This window comes from Camellia sinensis, chromosome 1 (genome assembly GCF_055761805.1).
Source record: "Camellia sinensis isolate YWXY chromosome 1, ASM5576180v1, whole genome shotgun sequence".
NCBI lineage: Eukaryota > Viridiplantae > Streptophyta > Magnoliopsida > Ericales > Theaceae > Camellia > Camellia sinensis.
In genome coordinates, this window is record NC_138961.1 from 246085321 (window position 1) to 246107383 (window position 22063).

The window sequence follows — 22063 nt, forward strand, 5'->3', positions numbered from 1 at the left end:
TTCTCGAGAGAAGTGTAACGTGTTTCATAATCCAGCATTTTCTTACTTAAGTAGTAAATGGCTTTCTCCACTTTGGCCCCCCGACTCTTGAGCTAACATATACCCCATAGTTGAGTTTGTCACTGACAGGTACAAGATCAGCAGTTTTCTCGGTTCTGGTGGTGATAACACAGGTGGATTCTGCAATTACTGCTTGACATGTTCAAAAGCGAACTAACAGCGATCGTTCCACTGGAACTTCTTTCATTTCTTCAGAAGACCAAATAGTGGTTCACAAGTCAATGTTAGTTTTGAAATAAATCACCTTATGAATTGTACTTTACCCAGAAATCTGCGCATCTCATTTTCAGTCCTTGGTGGTGGCATTTCTAAGATAGCCTTGATTTTGGAAGGATCTACCTTAATTCCTCTCTATGTAATCAAGAATCCTAGCATTTTTCCCGTTATTATGCCGAAGGTGCATTTTTGCAAGTTCAACCTCAATCTATACTCTCTGATCTGCTGAAAGAATTTCTCCAAGGCGGTGTAGTGGCCTTCTCGATCTTTGGACTTGACAATCATATCGTCCACATACACCTCAACCTCTTTGTGGATCATGTCGTGCAGAATGGTAGTTGTAGCCCTCTGATAAGTGGCCCCAGCATTCTTCCACCCAAACGGCATGACTCGGTAACAATAGGTGCCCCACGGAGTGGTGAAAGCGGTCTTCTCCCTATCTCGGGTGCCATCAAGATCTAGTTATACTCGAAAAACCCATCCATGAATGAGAGCAATGCATGGCCCGCGGTGAAGTCTACTAACTCATCAATATGTGGCAGGGGAAAATCATCCTTTAGACTAGCCTTATTTAGATCCCTGAAGTCGACGCAAACTCTGATTCTGCTATCCTTCTTCGGAACTAGAACAATATTGGCCAACCATGTTGGATACTTAGATACAAGCAAGAACCCTACCTCAATCTGTTTGGTAACTTCTTCCTTAATCTTTAAAGCCCAATCTGGGTGAACTCTATGCAGCTTTTGCTTAACTCGCCGGGCCTCAGAGTCGAGAGGGATCCAGTGTTGTACAATCTCATGATCGATTCTAGGCATGTCTTCGTAAAACCATGCGAAAGTATCTTTGAATTTTTTTAATAAAGCAATTAAACGCTCGCGTTCCTCCGAAGACAACATGGACCTGATCTGGACCAAGTGAGGATCTTCCTCAGTACCTACGTTAATTGATACGATTTCATCTGTACAAGGTTTAACACAACTCTCCTCCTCATGATCAACCAAATTTTTCAAAACCCGAGGCATTTCTTCCTCTTTGTTTATGTCAAAATTTTGAAAATTAAGATCAGTACAACAAACCAAAGGCACAGAGAAGTAGGTAACATTCACAGCATTTCATTCGAAAAGTCTGGATCTTCAATTATAGTGGACTCAAAGGAAAAGCTAAAAGATGACTTGGACAGGACTTTGGTATCCAGGTTACCACTCCCAAAAGTACCAAACTCAAAGGAACTTGAATCTGACTCTGACTCCACAGATTCAGTGGAATCAGATTCAGACTCACTATCCGATTCAGAATTGCTGATGAAGCCTTGCTCGAACTTCCAGACCAGGCGTGGAGCTTCAGATGCATCCATGATCAAATTGGAGAAATCCACTTCTGGGGTATCCCCAATCATTGAGATAGTAAAACTATCTCCAAGTTGGTGGTCTCAGCTCTAACAATAGAACTCATCAGTAAGTCAGCCAGTGCTTTTCCCAATAGCTCCTCATCTTCAATGTCCAAGTTTCCAGTTCTTCCTTGATTCATATTAGTGCTTAGGTTTTCCTGTTCATCCTCCTCTTCTGGTGACTAGTGCCCGGAAAAGATTTCGAACCCTAGATACCTAGTCTTTGGCTCCCAGTCATACCAGGGCTCTAGGAATCCATAGAATGGGAAATCTTTCCCTTGGCAGACAAAGCGTCCGTTCAGGGTTCCCCATATAGGTTTGTGGACTAACTCATACTGCTTCCCAGTCCTCTTTGCCTTCAGTCTCTCTCTCAACTCTTGTCATTTCCTTTGCCAATCTGCAGCAGTAGGTTTATATCCCAGACCAAAAGCGTAGGGGTTATGACTCAGCTTCATAGCAATAATACCTCCCTGCCTGCCGCTTCAACCTAGTCCTAACCCGGGGCATACGCCCCTGTTTGTTCATCATGTATATGGATTGTGCACTCATATAATCTCGTTCACCCTGTGCCATGATGGTTTGAACCAAACGGGCTTCTGCCAGAGAGAAGCCGGAAAGGAACACGTCCCCTTTCCTATGTATGATCTCCAGCAGTGGTGCAGTAGTTCCTTGGGGAGGATGGATTGCAGAGTTACCGTACACGATGGCAATTCGACCTTTAAAGGGGTACTTCACTAACTGATGGACTGTTAATGACACAACCTTCATTTGATGGAGCCAGGGCCTTCCAAGTAACAGGTTGAATGTGACCAGAACATCCATGATGTCATATGCCCGGACAGCTTGAGTCGCTGGTGTAAAGTCAATCGACCTCAAACCGATGGCATAGGCAATTCTCATTGGGCACACATTGATCGTCGACCCAGTGTCTACTAACACCATTGGAATCCACTTTTTTCGACTTTCCAAGGTTACATACAAAGACCTGTTGGCGCCCTCAAGAGGGAATTCTTCATTCGTAAAGGAGATCACCGGTGTAACGTCCTTAAAAGTGACCAACAACACCAATTGGTCAGCGGTGGTTTCAATGGGCAGTTTGGTTCGGTTCATTGCTTTGAGCAGGGCTTGTCTATGTTCCCGAGATGCCATTATCAGTCCCCAGATGGATATATCGGCATGAATCTTCTTGAGCTGTTTCAAGACCATGTTCTCCTCCGCATCCCTCTCTTTTGCCTTTCTCAGCCTCCTTTCTAGAGGTCTTTGGCTGGTCCACCATTGCAGGTTTGAAGTACCGACCACTTCGGGTCAGGTGATTAATCTTATTGGTATACCAAGTGTCATCTGGGGTTTCAACTTTCCAACCTTCGTTGCTGTATACATAACTTGGGTCGCTGTCTTCCGACCACTCTCCCGAAGTCATGACTGGACTGGCATTAGGCTTTATCCAGAGCATATTAACATCACGCGCCCCTTCATCATACTATTCTTCTTCCACCACAGCTCGGGTTTCAACATCCCGGTACTTTCTGAGTTTCCTCAATACCCGCTTTCGATCCTTGGGATCCCATTCTTTTTTCTTAGTGTTTTGAACGCCGTCGGTTGTGGACTCAGCTTCTTCTTTCCCTTTTCCTTTGCCTTGTTCCAAAGCTATCTTTGCTTGGATTTCCTCTATCCTTTCCTTTTGAAACTATTCTAGCGTCTGTTTCTTCTCAGTACGAGGTGCGGCCTCAACCTTACCTTAATAACAGTTTCCTTTTCTCCCCCGGTCTCTCCTGTCTATTTTTCCACATCAGACTCTTCCTCACTCAACCATTCATTGTTAGTTTCTGGTTGGCTCGGGTTCTACCATCCCATTTGTACACAGCTTGTATCTTCTTTCTCGAAAAAGTAAAGATCCTCCAAATCCTCTTCTAATTTTGCCAGATCCTCCTCTAGGTTTGCTAAGTGTAAACACTCCATTTTTGACGGCCCTTACGACTTGGATGTCCTTGCAGGTACACCTGATGATGAGTATGTTTGCTCATTGAGTGCTCGAAGTCCTTAGTGGAATGCCACAACTTTGAGCCTTTTAAACCCTGCATCCTTTTTGTCTCATTTTGGACCATGCCTTGGTGTCACGACCCAAACCCGGCCCTATGGGTTTAGCACCGTAACCGGCCAGTAATCTGAGATTACCGAAGGCCTACTTAACAGTAGTACAGTAAAACAGAGTTCAGGGCCTAGCGGAAGCCAATACAGTAAATAAATAATGTCCATTGAGCTATGACAGTCTGTATGCCAAAAAGATTTTTCATGCATTCATACATACAAACAGTGCAGTCTATACAAAATTTACAGTCACACAGTATAGGGACCTAATCCCTTGATAACAGTACAGTTAGTAGCTGACAGTCTATACAGTAATCCAAACAGTATGGAGACAGACGGGGGAAAAACAAAACACCCCAAAGCCATAGCATGGCAACTCGGAACCTCGCAGTGAGGCACAAAGGCTGGCTTGACAAAACTGGAGTCTAACCCACGCTCCTAGCTCCGATCTGGTGGCTGAGCACCTACATATATATATATATATATAAACAGTGAGCTAAAGCCCAGTAAATAACATAATGCGTAAAGAGGTTAAGAATGAAATGTCCTTACAGTAATGAAAGCAGTTCATTAAACAATACTTCAGTCTTTCAGTCAGAACAGTTATTCAGTCATATGTGGTACATCCATTAGCATAGCAGTAAACAGTAGGTCTTAAAGATCGAACAGTAATGATGGCCATCAATCAGTAAACAGTAGTGGTTCCATGAGGGAATCGACAGAGATCTCTGTAACAGTAGCAGTAACAGTATACAACAGTTGCTAAGGATGCCACAATACATTTCAGAATATAGGACATACATTCAAACAATTAACAATAATTACTTCAGAAAACAGTTTCGTTAAACAGTCAGAAAACATTCTCAGTTGAACATATCTTTACACAATTGTTACTCGCAGAGTTTAGGTTACAGTATGCTAGAGCGTGTCTCCCCAGTCGCCAACCCTACACAGTTCACAGGTTGAACACACACTAAGCTACACAGTTGGGAAATATCATAACTTAATCCCTAATTTGCCTTGGTGTGTTCTACATCTATATCCTCATTAAGATGCCTTAAACTAGGCCTAAGAATGCCTAGGATGGGATGAGGATGCAAAAATACACTTAGAAAACATTTCGCAAAGTTTGCTGAAAATAGGAGCCTCGCTCGAGCGAGCCTTTCTTCGCTCGAGCGAGCTTCCAAAATCAAAGGCTTCGCTCGAGCGAGGAATCCTTCGCTCGAGCGGTCTGTCAAAATAGTAAAAAATACTGGATGCTGTGATTTTACACGCGATGCTCGTTCGATGCTCGCTCGAGCGGAGCCCTGGACAAAGGTGCTCGCTCGAGCGAGGAAGCCAAATCTGGAATTTCCAGATTTGCCTCCCAAGCTCAAACCAAGCATTCTACCACTCCAAACTCGACCTCTTGGGCCCAAATTCTGGAAAACATAACTAAATTCAATGTATAACAAGTTTCAAAGCTCAATTTATGAATTCAAGCCCCAAAGGTGAGTCAATTAAAACCATATTCAAACCCATTTTCAAGAATATGAAGAACATGCAAACATGCATGGATACCGAGTAGCAAGGTTCTAACCGGTCTAGCCACAATACGTCATGACCGGGCTAACACTGAGACCGGTCTAACTTCAAAGCGTCTTCAAACCGGCCTAACTCCAAGTCGCTTTCGGACCGGAGTAACTTTACATCTCTCTTGGGCCGGAGTAACTTTACGGCTTTTTTACTCAGCTCTTAGTAATGTGGCCCATAACAACTCAGCTTGGCCCACTAGCCAGTTCGGCCCAATTTTCATATAAATTACCCTCTCATCTAGTAAATAAAGGTGTAGTGAAAATTTCATCATCTTCAATATCAGTAGGGATACTAGAAGTACTATGTGTAGACGTCCCCAAACGCCCCGGGAGGAATGAGTCCCCCGTTCCGTTCGATATTGGGCTCACTACAGTTCAGACTCTCAAGTTGTCACGGTTCTAAGTCTGAACCAAAGAGTCCAAATCCGGCAAATCGTTTTGAGAAAACAGATTTTTGAAAGAAGTGCCAAACATGGACTGCTTTGCCAGATACAGAGTCGCCACCTAAATATTTTATTTTGGGGAAATTTAGGAAACCCTGACTCGTTTGCCTAAGGCCACGTGTCCGTCATTACCAAAGTTGCCTCGGCTCGGGAACTTGGGTACGATTGGGGAAGGTCACTTCGTGAGCACCCCCGCTCGCCCGATCAAAGATCGGCCTCTACTAACCATGATATCTAGTTTTGAAAACTTTATGCGTTCTTATTCTGGTTATTAGCCTAGATTTACTATGTGATGCGCACAGCATACAAGTATAGACTGGATCGCCTGAATTGGAACAAAACATTTCATGTTTGTTTGTTTGAAAATGGTTTGATGGTGCTACTCGCAAGTAGGCTAAGACGTGGATTTGCCACCCTCAGGTGGGCTTAGAAAAACATGATTTTGCCACTATCTAGTGGGCTTTAAAACACACATTTGATGAATTGTTCCAATTCAAATAACCCAACCTTCATCCACAGGCATTCAGGCAGTTATATCACATAAGCATATAGCCTCATGGTAAGCATGCTATTCATGGCAGTCACTCACACGCATGTAAGGATGCTAAAGTATAAAACTTATCGAGTACTCCAAGCCAAAACAGAAGCTAGGTTAGAAATCCATGCATGATCCTAAATATGCTGAAATGCCTAATGCAACACATGCAAGAATGCAACTATAGCAGGCTCGGCTATTCTAAACATGGTATATGAGGTGCAACAGCTAACAAGTATTCAATCTTGGAATTGAAATACAAATGCAGTTAGTATGATGCGCCGAGCCCGGTGCATGCAAAACAGATGAATGAATGCAAACATACTATCATACTGTATGCTAATTGAAATATGCCCTAATCTAACCATCATAAGCTGGTAAATAAAAGGGAGAAAGACGTGGGGTTGGAAGACATACATCACACACACACACACTTATTACAGTTGTGCCCTCGCGCAGAGGGTCCGAATAAAATAATATACAGTCCCGAATAAATATTACAGTCCAAATAAATAATACAGTCCAAATATGTACAGAATCCAAATTAAATAACAAATTTAACTAGGAAAGCGGTAAACTAGTATGCAAGCTAGGGACTGCCTCGACGCTGCTTCGGATGATGAATGATGCATGTCCGGGTTACTTTGTGCGGAAATCCACTGCGATGCCCCGGTTAGCCTCTGTTTTGCAATAATTTTTTGGAAAGCGCGCCAAGCCCCGGAAGACTGCTGATTCTTGATTTGCTGCAACAGAGAGCAGGAAAGGGGCATGGCAATGTATTTTCACAAATGTATGCATGCTTTGATCCTCGTGCCACCAATCATGTATCTCGATGCATGATGGCCGAGGAGTTGAATTGCATGACTCAATATGAAATGAATGGACATATAAACACAACAAAACCTAAACTCCATCATGGGTAATCCGGAGTGTCGGTGACTGGGAATTGAGACACATTCCGTCACTCGGAGTACGAAACGTACCTCGTTTCCCGTGCTCGGGCTAACTCCTATCCCAAGCACAATGCAGTATGCATGACATGCATGAATGTAACTAAGATACAACCTAACATGTACAAGGCTATGAAATGGCATACACGATGCACGAGGTAACATGGCATACACAATGCGCTAACATGCAACCTAGCATACACAATGCTATGAAATGAAATGGCATACACAATGCACAAGGGACTTACACCAACATGAGTGGACCTCAGCCACACTCACATAGGAGGCCATGAGATGGAAATGAGACACTCAAAATGCGTGCACACATGCACGCAAACCGAGGACCGAACCTATGGCACAAATGCCACTCTAACAAGGCATGGCAAGGCATGAAACATGGTATGCAAACATGCAAATTTCAGTGCTGAAATATGATGCAAAACATCCCCGAAACATGGAAACGTGGCACCCGATGCATGAATGAACCCGAAATACAAAACTAGGCATATGCATTGGCCTACAGCTACATAAAGCATGCATTATTTGAACATGAAGTATGAATACAGATTCAAGGAAGTCCAAAAACAAGAATATTTACAGTTTTAAGCAAGGCCAAACAATGAACACAAATAGGACTAAGCTAGCATGCAAAAATGGCCCCTTAAGAGAGGTAATGAAGCAAGTAGCAGCTGCTGGCCCTAAATGGCCAAGAGCCCTTCAACAAAGTTTAAGAAGGGCTCAAAATGAAGCACTTTAGAGTTTACAACAAGCCACGTATCTAAACACAAACAGGCCTAAAACAATGTGCAAGAAATGGGCCAAAAGGGAGACAAAGAAGCAAGTGATGGTTGCTGGCCTCAAACAGAAGAGGGCCCTTCAACAAAGTTGAAGAGGGGCCCAAAAAATGGTATTTTATAGTTAGTGAACAAACCCAAAACAGTGCACATGCAAGCCTAAAATACTATGCAAAATAAGGCCTAAAAAGAGGTTTAAACACAAAGAGAAAAAAGTGAGCTTCAAACAGAAAAAGACCCTTAATTAAACATGAAGAGGGGGTCAAAATAAGGCTATTTATAGTTTGGACCAGAGCCCAAAAATATAAGCACAAGGGGCTAACAAAACGTGCAAAAATAAGGCCAAAAGAAGGATAAAGAGGAAAGTGAAAAAAGGAAGCCTCAAACAGTGAAGAGACCTTTAACAATGTTGAAGAAAGGCTCAAAATAATCCACTTTACAGTTTATAACCAAGCTCAAAACAGTTTAAAAATAGGCCTAAAATACTATGCAAGAAAGAGGCATACAAGGGAGGTAAAGAAGCAAGTGTAAAAAGGAAGCCTCAAACAGGGAGAGGCCCTTAAACAAACATGAAAACAAGCTCAAAAAAATTCTATTTTCAGTTAGGGTTGGAGCCCAAATATGCAAGCAAGTATGGCTAATATAATGAGCAAAATAAGGCAAGAAAGAGGGAGGAGGAGACTTACCCTTGAAGACCAAGTCTTCGACAACTCTTGGACCAATTTTGGTGGCTCCTTAGCTCTGGAAAACAGCTCCAAGTGACTGGAATGGATGGTGGTGGTGTGTTGCTAGGTGGTGTAGTGTAAAATGGTGTAGGACTTGAAGGATTTTGGTGCTTGGAGTAGAGAGGGAGAGAGATGCAATATAGGAGGCTTAGAGCAAAATTTGTAACCCTTAAAATGGGAGCTGGAGGGCCTGATATATAGGCAAAAGAGGGGGAAAAAGGGGGGGGAAATGAATTCAAGTTTCCCCCCAAAAGTGCAGCCCCCTGGATACACAATCTGGGGGGAAACAAAATACATTTCTATAAAGTACCTGGAGAGAGGATCATGGCCAGCCGGTTTCCTAGGGTTTAGGTGGCCGGCCGGCTCTCCCCATGGCCAGCCGGCCAAGGGTCAAAAGGGTCAATCATGATTAGTGGCCGGCCACCCCAGATTGGTGGCCTCCCATGTGTGCACAACACAACCATGTGGTCAAAAACTGGAGAAAGTGAATCAAGAGAGAGAAAAGGTCACTTTTAGGAGGGGTTCAAAAGGGTCACACAGAATTACTGGCCGGCCATGTGATATTGGTGGCCTCCCAGGTGTGTACAACACAAATATGTGGTTTGGGGCAAGAAAAAGTGGCCTTAGGGTGGTCAACATTGGCTTTCAAGTGAGAAAAACGAGCGACGGAGGGCGATGGAGGAATAAAACTGGTTGTCAGAACAATTACTGGCCCCTCACCCTTCTACGACCTTCTTAACAATGAAACAGAGGTCCCTGCCAAAAATGAACCCAAACCGATGCAAAATGAAGGTTCGGGGGCCGAAACGCACAGCCCGAGGCCCCGAAAACTGACTGTTAGGCACCGGAGGTGGTGTTCGACCACGAAATTGGTCTCTCGAGCCTCAGTGTCCCTCAAAAGGGAGCAAATAGGATGCATGCCAAAAATCGAAGCAAAAGGTGGTTAAGCGGTCTCGAACCGAGGCACACGGCCAACGGCTCCGAAAAATCGGAAACCGGACTCCAAACGGACAAAATGGCCTACGACCACAAAATGTAGCCTACGGCCACTGAGAGATGATCTACGAGACCTCTCCCTCCCTTCGGGAAGAGAAAACAGAGAAGACAGAGCTTGGTTCGCAAACCGAGGCAAAGCATGAAAGAGTCCGGAAGTCCAGAGGCAAGGCTCGCAGCCGAGACTCTGAAACCTCTGAACGAGCACGATATGCAACATCACCAAGTGTTCAATCGGTGACGTCTGAGTCTTAAGGTCGGTCAAAAATGGGGTGTCTACACTATGGCGAGAAGATTGACTAAAGGGTCAATTAAACCTTATATGAACAGAACCATCATTATATTGTTGAATATCTTGAATATTTTGGCTAATAGAAGATTGTTGATTTTGGAAATAATTTTCATTAACTGTAACCCAATCATCAGGAAGGGTGATATCTTTCCAACAAATCATTTTTCAGACTGAAATATTGGTTTCATTAGTACTACCTTAGCTCTGATAACAAAAAGAGACTGAAATATATATATATATATATATATATATATTTGGTATAAAAAAAAATAAGGGCAAATTACCAAAAAAAAAAAATCAGGGTTTAACGTGTTTATCACATTAAACCCTAACATTTTAATTTTAACAATTTAAATCTTGAATTTTTAACCGTGTCCCAATGTTAACCCTCCCTCTATTTCCATTTGTTTCTGTTAATTTTTTTACACTTATTTCATACACGTGTCACTTTTTGATTCGTCCATAATTATTATAATAATTTTATTTCTAAATTACCTTTTTTTCTTTTTTTTTCTATCAGCTCTCTCTCTCTCTCTCTTTATCATTCAAACAAGTCTCAAATTGACAACAACAACATTGAAAAGATATTATCCATATCTAATCTAGGGTTTGTATAGATTGAAAAAATTGAGATCTATAATTTTGATAGGCTAATCTCATTTTTTTTTTTTTTTTTTGCTGATCATCAATTGATTGTGGACTCTCTCACGTCAGAATAAGAAGGAAAAGGACGATGAGGGAAAGGAAAAGAAGAAGGAAGAGAGATGGTTGGTCGACGACTAAAAAAGAGTAGGGAATTGGTGGCCGCCAGCGAAAGGGTGAGAAGGAAAAGAGATTGTTTATGGGTTTTTTGTGCTTTTTGCAGCTGTCTGTAGAAGGGTGAGGAGGAAGAAAGAGAAAAGAAAAAGAGAGAATGGTGAGAGATTGGTAGCTACAAGCAAAAGGATGAGGATGACGAAGAGAGAGAAAGAGAAAGGATAGAGACAGAGATCGAAATACATGTTTGACTACATTAACGTGACACTCCTCCGACGACACTGCCGGGGACGAGAAACTTGCAGATGCTTAAGAGCGCATGACTCAAAGCCTTGACTCTTTCTCTAGCAATCATCGCTTCCTCACCCAGATTGACAATCGTCGACACCGTAGTCTCATTCGTCTTCACTACCACATCTTCAGAAGCCATTCAAACCCTAACTCGTCAAAACCCTAGAAAAAACTCGCCGCCGTTACGACCTCCGGCGATCCAAAGCAAAGGAGAGGTGGTTTCGTGAGAAATGGTTTGGTTGCTTTTTAAAAATTGGCAATCCGAAAGAGAGAGAAAGAGAAAGGGGGGAAAGCTAGAAGAGAAATGGTTTGGTTGCTTTCGTGAGAAATGATTGTTCATCTTGAGAGGGAAAGGGAGAGAGAGAGAGAGAGAGAGATGATAGAAAAAAAAAGTAATTTAGAAATAAAATAATTATAATAATTATGGATAAATTAAAAAGTGACACGTGTATCAAATAAATGTAAAAAGTTAACAGAAACAAACGGAAATAGACGGAGGGTCAACATTGGGACACAGTTAAAAATTCAGGGTTTAAATTATTAAAATTAAAATGTTAGGGTTTAATTTGAAAAACACGCTAAACCCTGGGTTTTTTTTGTAATTTGCCCAAAAAATAATAAGAAATTTATATATTATATAAGTAAAATGAGATTTCTAACCTATAAGACTACTAAGAACTCCAAGTTCCCAATCTAAATTTCATAATTTTTTTATTTTTAAAAATTAAAGAAAATTTCTATTTACTAACTCTTATTCAAGCAAAAAATAAAAAAATTAATATCCCTTGATTTATGACTTTTAAATAGAAATTATATTAATCCCTTCAAAATTCAAAATGGAGGGTCACTAAATATAAAAAATAATCTATTAATTTAAATTTAAAATTGGCATAATATAAATTTAAAATTATAATAATCTATATCATGATTTATAAGTTTTAAATAGAAATTTAAAATTATCATAATAAGCTCATAATTTTTGTATTAAAGAACAATAAGAGTGACGTTGAGATTATTTATATATTTATATATTTTACAAAAGAATGTTTTTAAGAAGAAATATTATTAGAGTTTTAAAATCTCACACAAAATTTGTAATGTCCTGAAAGAAATGCCATAAATCGGCCCTTCAACAACATATGCAGAACGACATAAACAAAATAGTAATATTTCATTAATCAGAGTTAATTTACAAAAAGTGACACATGCAATATATATTCATAAGCTCTACCCCAAATCTATAGCATGTATTACCAACCCAATGATCAACAAAATAAATGTCGTACAGACTTACATCTTTTCCAAGACTATACTTGGTTACAACAAAAGAGAGAGTCTTAAGCTCCATGTATATAAAGCTCTAGGCTTGTACAAATATTAAATACAAGACAACAAAACAGAGCCTTCAGCTCCCAAGTCCTCCCAAGCTAAGTCCTTGGAGGAGGCATGTCACCAGCACCTGAAAATGGTTTCCCAAGTAGGGTGAGCCAAAATCCAGTAGAAATAATCTAACACAATATATAAATATTAACAAAGATATAAATATAATGCACATGTTCAATTCCCAAATGACAAATCTTTTACAACTTTTTTCCAAAACCATATTATGTCAAACTTACATCTCAATCTATTAGTTATGCCCACTTCATTTAGTTAACCAAGCAGAGAATACACCCTATAGATTTCCAACCAACATAATCATCATACAAAATGCTTTCACTTGCCATTTTACGAAAATTTCATCCGTTGGAATTGGCACCCATGTATACGTGCGATTTTCGGGACTTTCACTTTGGACACACATGCCAACTCAGTTTAATGAAGTCCATCTCATTTCTCCTCCCAAACATGGAGTACATCTCATTTCTCCTCCCAAACATCATACATGTTCAATGTATATAAATCATAATCATATCCAATGAAAATAGCTAAGAGATTTGTTTCAATTTGCCTAATCCACATGCAATTTCTACAACAATCCTAGCTATCTTCCACCGAGAGCCCAAAACAAATATTTCTAAACAGATATACAATCTTTATAACAGGTAAATTGTCCAAATTTCCATAGGTGCGATATAATGGCCTCATTTGGGAAGTGGCTATTTTAGTAGGCTATTTGGCTTTTTGACTATTTTAGTAGACTATTTTAGTTTTGTGTTTGGGAAGTTGGGTTAAATTTTTATTTGAGTTGGTGTATTAAAAAATGTGTTGAAAACATGTTTGTAATTAAAATGACCATTTTGTCCCTACAATTATATTTTTTTAAATTTCCGGCTGAGGGGCAAAATGGTAATTGAGCTGTTGATGTAACCATTTCCAACTGTTGTCCAGCGCTCAGCCTATTTTTTTTTTTTTTTTTGGAAAATCAAGAAAGAAGTTGCTACAGTATAGGCTTTTGGGCTGATTTTCAAAATTAGACTATAATAGCCTGAAACTCATCATCCCAAACAGCGCCAATACATATCTAGTTCCACCATTTATATAACCATCCATCCAGTTTCATATTCCCAATACCAATTTCATTATTTATACAAAATAATTATTCAAGACATTTTAAGGCAAAATCCCATTTTTTCCAATCTCATTCCAATCACCAAAATCAACCATTTTAACACAACACAAGCTTATATCTACTCCCATAACCATTTTTAATACGTTAATTCGAAAACCCCTCTTTGATTTTAACCCAAACCCTAAGTTTGTTCAAAATCACAACAAGTCTCAACATTTCTTACCCATCAACAAATAACCAAGTTAAAACTCATAGAAGAGTGTAGAAAGTCCCTACCTCAAAGTTAGAAGATGAGCAAAGCAAAGGGGGAACTTCAAAAACATTAAAACCCACTTTTGTTCGGATGAAAAGAGAGCCCACAACGTACTCTACCTTTTTAACAAAGGCACAAAGGTAGAGAAATCACTAGATCTAGATGAAAAAGTAGAAAGAATGTAAGTTTTAGAGAGAGAGGGTCTCAACTTTAGAGTTTAGAGAGAAATAGATCTGAAAAAATGATGTAAAAGTCATTTTCGCGAACTGATAGATGCACAGTCCACTCAAGCACAAGAGTTTACGCTCGAGCATCAGACACAATAAGTTGTTCCGCTCAAGGACAAGAAGTGACATTCAAGCGCAAAATGCACCCTCCCAGTAGTTTTGCAGCCAATAGACCAACGCTCGAGCGCAAGAAGTGCCGCTCCCATTCGCTCAAGCGTAGAATGCACCATCCTAGTAGTTTTGCAGACCTGCAAAATTACTGAGAGTTCGCAAAGCCCGCTCAAGCACAAGAAGTGCTGCTCGACCGGAGGGATAAAATCTTGGGCAACAAGAGTTTGAAAACCAAGCAACCAACATGTTCCAAACACACTCGATACAACCAAATAGCCAAACTCAAGCAAGAATAAGGGGAGAAAAGACATGAATAATATTCAGAAATCATAAAACCCAAGTCCAGAATATAAGATGAGTCGGGTCAAAATCAGAATCGCTATAAAATTTATATACTATTATAATTGCAAAACTTGTCATCTTATTAAAGTTGAAAGTTGCAAAATTTTTTTAATTTTTTAAAATTTTTGTTAATATGTGTCACAATATGATTGGTCTATAAATTACTTTTATATTCTTAAAATAAAATTTTAAATTTAGATTTTTCCTTAAATTATGTTACCAGAATAAGATCAATATTCATTCATTAATTTATGCATCTTTTATTATAAAATAAATTTTTAAATTTAAATTCTTTCTTAAATTATATTACTACAATTAGAATGAGATCAATATTCACGACTCAAATTGATGTGCCATACTATTAGTGGTCTAAACATAATATGTTATTAAATACATGTATTCAAATTATTAATCGCTATTAAAAGTTTATATTTTTATTTTTTGTCATTTTTTATTTTTTATTTTTTTATATCCTTCTAAACTAGAAGGACTTAAACAATAAATCTTTTTAGTACAAATATTATTTTTTTGAACAAAAGAAAAAAATATTAAGAAAATGAATGACTTTTTTAACAATTGCCAAACATAATAGATTCTATTTTTTTTTATCTTAATTGTTAATTAAAAAATTAATATATATATATATATATATATATTTTGGTTTAAATAGTTAAGAAGTGACTTTTGCTAAAATTAAATAAAAGTAAACATTTTTTTTTATATTAAAAGTGATAGTTGGAGAATCTTTTTTTTTTATAATAAAAAAAAATGAGAGTTACACGTGATAATTTATTATTCTGGCAATGTTACAAACCTACATTTTCACCCACAGTGATGTAACAAGGGAGTTGGGTCACATGTCATTGAGTGTATAGCAAATCAAGAGTTGACACATATTATACTACATCATTGTGGGTACAATTGTGGGTCCAAAAATGCTAGAGATCTTAAAAATTCTACTAAATGTCTCACATGGGTATGAGACCTACATGATAGAAATCTTGGTAAAAATCTTGGGGTCTCTAGCATTACTACTCTAGGTCTCAAACATTTCTCTTATTGTTCATCTAGACTTTTTTAGCATTTACGAAACATGGTGGATTTTGTTAAAAAAAAATTTAACTCAATTGTCAATTAAACAAACTAAAATAAAAAATGAAAAAATTTGGGCTCAAATTTCTAAAAAATTATTTTTGCTAAAACAAATAGAAATAAATGTTATTTTTCTAATAAAAGTGATGGTTCGTGAAATATACATTTTTTATTTAAAAAAATGAGAGTTATAGATGATAATTTATTGGTTATCTAGAATTATTTTCAGATCAAATGAGAATACCATTCTAAATTTTTTCTTACTTTTTTTTTTAATCCATATACTTTTTGTAACAACCCAGATTTTTCGTTATTCTGTAGAATTTATACTAATATTATTTAATCTCAGTTCAGAAAATATATAATTTATTATATATTATTATGGGTAATTTTGTAAAATAATATAATTATTAAAAGTTTAAGGGTCAAAATATAAATAATAATAATATAGATAATATAAATAATAATAATAATGGGTGTGGAAGTAAAATAAATAATTAATTTTATATTAGTATATAATAAAGTGTAATTTAATTAGAAATTAAATTATTTATATAATTATATTAAAATATTGAGTCAAATAGTAATTATCTTAAATATTTGTTTAGGATAAAATTGAATCTATATATATTAATGGTGAATCTGGAGACACGCGTGGCAGGCCGTGGCTTGGTGCCCACGGCTGCCTCTGTATATAAGGGGAAGAAAAGAAAAAGAAAAGGAAAAGAAAGAAAGAAAGGAAAGAAAAGAGAGAAAAGGAATGAAAGAGTTGTGGAAGTTAAAAGGGTCTTTGATGGTGAAAAGAAATAGTAAGGTATTAAAGTTAAGGTGAGTTATATTATACCTTGAGGTACCAAAATGTATTTTACTTATATTTTGACTTATCAAAATCTATTTTATAAAAGTTATGTTTTATTAGTATATTTATAAAAGTTATGTTTTATAAAGGTTTCAGTTACGTGGTTTTATTTCTGAACCCTATTTGCTTAAAAGGAAACCCATGGATGTGTTTGTTTTACTTTTAAAGAATATTTGGTAGTGACCTTATATGAAAATGTGTTTTGTAAGTACCACCACGGGAGTCTCATGCCTTGGGGGACTTAAATAACCATTGGCTTAGTGAGTCCTATGCCTTGGGGGACTGAAATAACCATTGGCTTAGTGAGTCATATGCCTTGGGGGACTGAAATAACCATGGGCTTATTGATTGACCACTTTGTGGTCCAGTGTTTGTCGTGGATCCATTGACCAGTGTGGTGCTTGGCACTTAGTGATGTACCGTGGTTATGGTTGTGTAGTGATTTTCATATTATATGATCTGAAGTATATATCAAATGATTTTCGTATTATATGTATCAAGCTCTTTTGGCCTAACTAATTATCCATGGTGAATTTTATGCCTTATACTCTTAGTATAATATTTCTCACTCTGCCATGAGCTTATAGTTTTTTTTTACCACTTTCAGGTGGCATGTCGGGACCAGCGTGTGGAGTAGGCACAAAGCACTTTTATTGATGTATTTTTTTTAATGTAAAAATCGGCTTTTTTGGTCAATACCTTTTGTAATAAAAATAGAAGCTCCAATGATTATTTTAGTACCCTTATTTAAATATTTCTTCCGCTTGCGTTTATTAAATTGTTTAAAGATTTGGCCGGAGGTAACCTCGGTTACTGGCCATCACGATGCCTAACCCTTGGGTACGGGGAGCGGGTCGTGACAAATGGTATCAGAGCAATGGTTTATAAAAAAAAAAAATCATCATTGGAGCATAGGACACACGCACGTTTAAGAAGTGGGATAACGGGTAATTAGTACCGAATTATTATATTTTGTTCGTCAATTTAATTATATTATAATTTTATATGATTATATGTATATAATAAATTTTTTTTTAGTGTGCCTAATTTGTGAAGGATATTAGACATAATTTATATTTGTTATAGTAAAAGAATGACAAGAAAAGAAGGATGTCGGGCTCAAGCACCACTAAAATTATAATATAATTAAATATATATATAATTTTCAGTTCAGTATTGAAAAAAAAATTATTTTGATGTTTTAAGAGTGGGTTCAAATTATAAAGATACTACTTTTGAAACTATTTCTCATCAATGAAAAGTTCATCTCAAATTTTTTCATTCTTGTATATAATTCTGTCATTGTGTTTTCATTTTTATTTATTTTTATCGTAAACAAAACGAGTGAAAAGTTTTTAAAGTCGCTCCTTATTTCTCATTTTGGCCCAAACCAATTTTTGACAACTAGACCGTGAGTTATTTTTGGTAAAAATTTTTTTCAGATACTATTTTCTATCAGATTAATCATCTAATATATATTTATCAGAGTGCGCAGCGGATAACGTACACCTATGGCAAATTTCGAGGACGAAATTTTAAAAAGGAGGGAAGATTGTAACAACCCAGATTTTTCGTTATTCTGTAGAATTTATACTAATATTATTTAATCTCAGTTCAGAAAATATATAATTTATTATATATTATTATGGGTAATTTTGTAAAATAATATAGTTATTAAAAGTTTAAGGGTCAAAATATAAATAATAATAATATAGATAATATAAATAATAATAATAATTGGTGTGGAAGTAAAATAAATAATTAATTTTATGTTGGTCTATAATAAAGTGTAATTTAATTAGAAATTAAATTATTTATATAACTATATTAAAATATTGGGTTAAATGATAATTATCTTAAATATTTGTTTAGGATAAAATTGAATCTATATATATTAATGGCGAATCTGGAGAGAGACGCGTGGCAGGCCGTGGCTTGGTGCCCACGGCTGCCTCTGTATATAAGGGGAAGAAAAGAAAAAGAAAAGGAAAAGAAAGAAAGAAAAGAGAGAAAAGGAAGGAAAGAATTGTGGAGGTTAAAAGGGTCTTTGATGGTGAAAAGAAAGAGTAAGGTATTAAAGTTAAGGTGAGTTATATTATACCTTGAGTTACCAAAATGTATTTTACTTATATTTTGACTTACCAAAATCTATTTTATAAAAGTTATGTTTTATTAGTATATTTATAAAAGTTATGTTTTATAAAGGTTTCAGTTACGTGGTTTTATTTCTGAACCCTATTTGCTTAAAAGGAAACCCATGGATGTGTTTGTTTTACTTTTAAAGAATATTTGGTCGTGACCTTATATGAAAATGTGTTTTGTAAGTACCACCACGGGAGTCTCATGCCTTAGGGGACTTAAATAACCATTGGCTTAGTGAGTCCCCTGCCTTGGGGGACTGAAATAACCATTGGCTTAGTGAGTCCTATGCCTTGGGGGACTGAAATAACCATGGGCTTGACTGAAATAACCATGGGCTTAGTGATTGACCACTTTGTGGTCCAGTGTTTGTCATGGATCCATTGACCAGTGTGGTGCTTGGCACTTAGTGATGTACCGTGGTTATGATTGTATAGTGATTTTCATATTATATGATCTGAAGTATATATCAAATGATTTTCGTATTATATGTATCAAGCTCTTTTGGCCTAACTAATTATCCATGGTGAATTTTATGCCTTATACTCTTAGTATAATATTTATCACTCTGCCATGAGCTTATAGTTTTTTTTTACCACTTTCAGGTGGCATGTCGGGACCAGCGTGTGGAGTAGGCACAAAGCACTTTTATTGATGTATTTTTTTTAATGTAAAAATCGATTTTTTTGGTCAATACCTTTTGTAATAAAAATAGAAGCTCCAATGATTATTTTAGTACCCTTATTTAAATATTTCTTCCGCTTGCGTTTATTAAATTGTTTAAAGATTTGGCCGGAGGTAACCTCGGTTACTGGCCATCACGATGCCTAACCCTTGGGTACGGGGAGCAGGTCGTGACACTTTTATTTTGGAAGAAATTTAATTTTATTATATTTAAATATTTTATTCTAATTTTCAAATTAAAATTATAAAATATAACGTTTTTAATATCAACTTATTTGATGATCCATTTCTAAAAGGTGTATTTGCTTTTTGTTCATTAATATTAATTTTTTAATTGATCTTATTTATTATTAAAAAATAAATTAGCAAATAATTTTATAAATTTATATATACAATTTTGTTTTGATTGCACAGGTTATTTGGTGTATGTGCCCAAGTCCATTCAAATTTATTCAAAATTTTGAATTTTGCATAGGTTCTCAAAAATTAAAAATTATGTTGTCCAATTTAAAAAGTTTACAAACTTGACTCGAGTTGTTTGGGTTCAACTAACCCAAATTTACAACTCTAGTAAGGGGATTGAATGTTACATGATTGAAATTGTGACAAATTAAAAATTGATACATAAATTGTGATAAAATTGTGAAACTTAAATTGTAGGCTTCAATATATTTTTATTTTCATAATTTACATACAAAAATATAGTTATTTATATTATTTTATATAAACATATTTTATTAATCTTTTTCACATCCCGTGCATAACACGGGTTTTCAGTAGTTTATATATATGCAAATGATAATATTTTAGCACGCACTTGTGACATTTCGAACATTGGTTCTATAATGTAATTGTTTGTCATGGAGAATACATGCTCTAAACTGACATGCTTCTTTTTGAAGTTGTTTCAATTTATCTTTGAATATGGAATCATTATTATCAGTCTAGCGTGAAATGAGTAATTTTTTTTTTTTCAGTATAGCCTATTGATTTTAGCAGTAATTGTATCACATTTCATTCTATAAAAAAATTATTGTAATAAATATGGAATGAATATTCAATAAATTATAAAGTATAAAATAAAAACAAAATAATAAAAACACATAAAAAATAAAGGGTTTGGCTTGATCTGATCGGAGGGTGCTGTTGGGCCCATGGGTGCCCACTATAGGTCCCGTTTTAATAACCTGAACCGTTCAATATGTAAAACTCGTCCAGTAATATATACCTATAAAAAATCACATTAATTGAATATCGATATCTATGTGATCAAATCAGTTTTATATAATAAAAAAAATGGACGATAAACAAATAAATGGTTGATAGAAATCTAATCTGCTAAAATAGCTATTGATATCCGATCAACATAATTTTTTACAAGCATATAGTACTCGAATTATCGAAACGGGATCTGTGGTAGGCTTCCACGGGCTCAACAACACCCTCCAGTATCAGACTAGAGGAAAGTCAATCCCTAAAATAAAAATAAACAAATAATCCTATGCATAACATGGGTGATTTAAAGACCCAATTACAATTTTTTTTTTTTTTTTTGGCAAAACAACATACAATCTAATCATAAAAAAATATAGAGATGGTCACAATCCAAACAACTTTTTTTTTCTAATCATGTGATTGAAATAGAATGTAAAAAAATGCAACCAGTTTAAAAAATAAAATCACCATGTGATCAAAATGGAGTATAAAAAAACACAATCACATTTTTGTTCATAATAAAAAAAAAAACAATGAAATTGATTGGTAATTAAAAAACATAGTAATTTTTTTTTTCCCAAAAAACATAGTGAGTTAAAAATCTAATCACAAATTAAGTTAATTAACGGAGTGGAAAAAACACAATCACATTTTTGCTCCTAATAAAAAAGAAAAAAAAAAGAAGCAATGAAGTCAATTGGTAATTCAAAAAATACAGTTATTTTTATTTTAAAAACATATTGAGTTAAAAACCCAATCACATATTTAGTTAATTGATAGTTAAAAAGCACAATCATTTTTTTCCCAAGAAATACAGTGAGTTAAAAAAATTAATTACAATTTTTTTTTAAACAAAATACAATCTAATCATCATCAATAGTGGGAACTGTCATGTGAACCTAATGAATACAATCTATTTTTTATCCTTTTTTTTTCTTCAGAAAACACAAATATTGTCACAACCCAAACAATTTTTTTTCTCATCATGTGATCGAAATGAAGTGTACACAATCCGTTAAAAAATAAAATTACCGTGTGATCAAAACGGAGTGTAAAAAAATACAATTACATTTTTGCTTATAATAAAAAAGAGACCAATGAAGTTAATTAGTAATTAAAAAACACACTAATCATTTTTTTTTTCAAAAAACACAATGAGTTAAAAATTTAATCACAAATTAAGTCAATTGATAATTAAAAAATACAATCATTTCGAATCACAAATCAAATCAACTGATATTTAAAAAATGCAATCATTTTTTTTTCAAAAAATACAGTGAGTTAAAAAATTCAATTACAATTTTTTTTGCTAGATAAAATACAATCTAATCATCATAAATTGTGGATACTTTATGTGAACCTAATGAAAACAATTCATTAAGTGATAAAAAAAAAAAAAAAAAAAACACAGAGATTGTCACAATCTAAATAATTTTTTTTTCTTATCATATGATCGAAATGCAGTGTAAAAAAATAGTCAATTGATAATTAAAAAACATAATCACAAATACAGTGAGTTAAAAAC

The 22063-nt window shown here is 35.8% G+C and overlaps 1 long non-coding RNA gene across 1 annotated transcript; it reads left to right on the forward strand.

The window, feature by feature from the left end:
• Nucleotides 1–16339: 16339 nt before the first annotated feature.
• Nucleotides 16340–19369, forward strand: LOC145790744 (uncharacterized). Its single transcript, XR_014329859.1, has 3 exons — nt 16340–16469; nt 17108–18585; nt 19245–19369. It is a non-coding gene; the product is annotated as an uncharacterized LOC145790744 (long non-coding RNA).
• The last annotated feature ends 2694 nt before the right edge of the window (nt 19370–22063 follow it).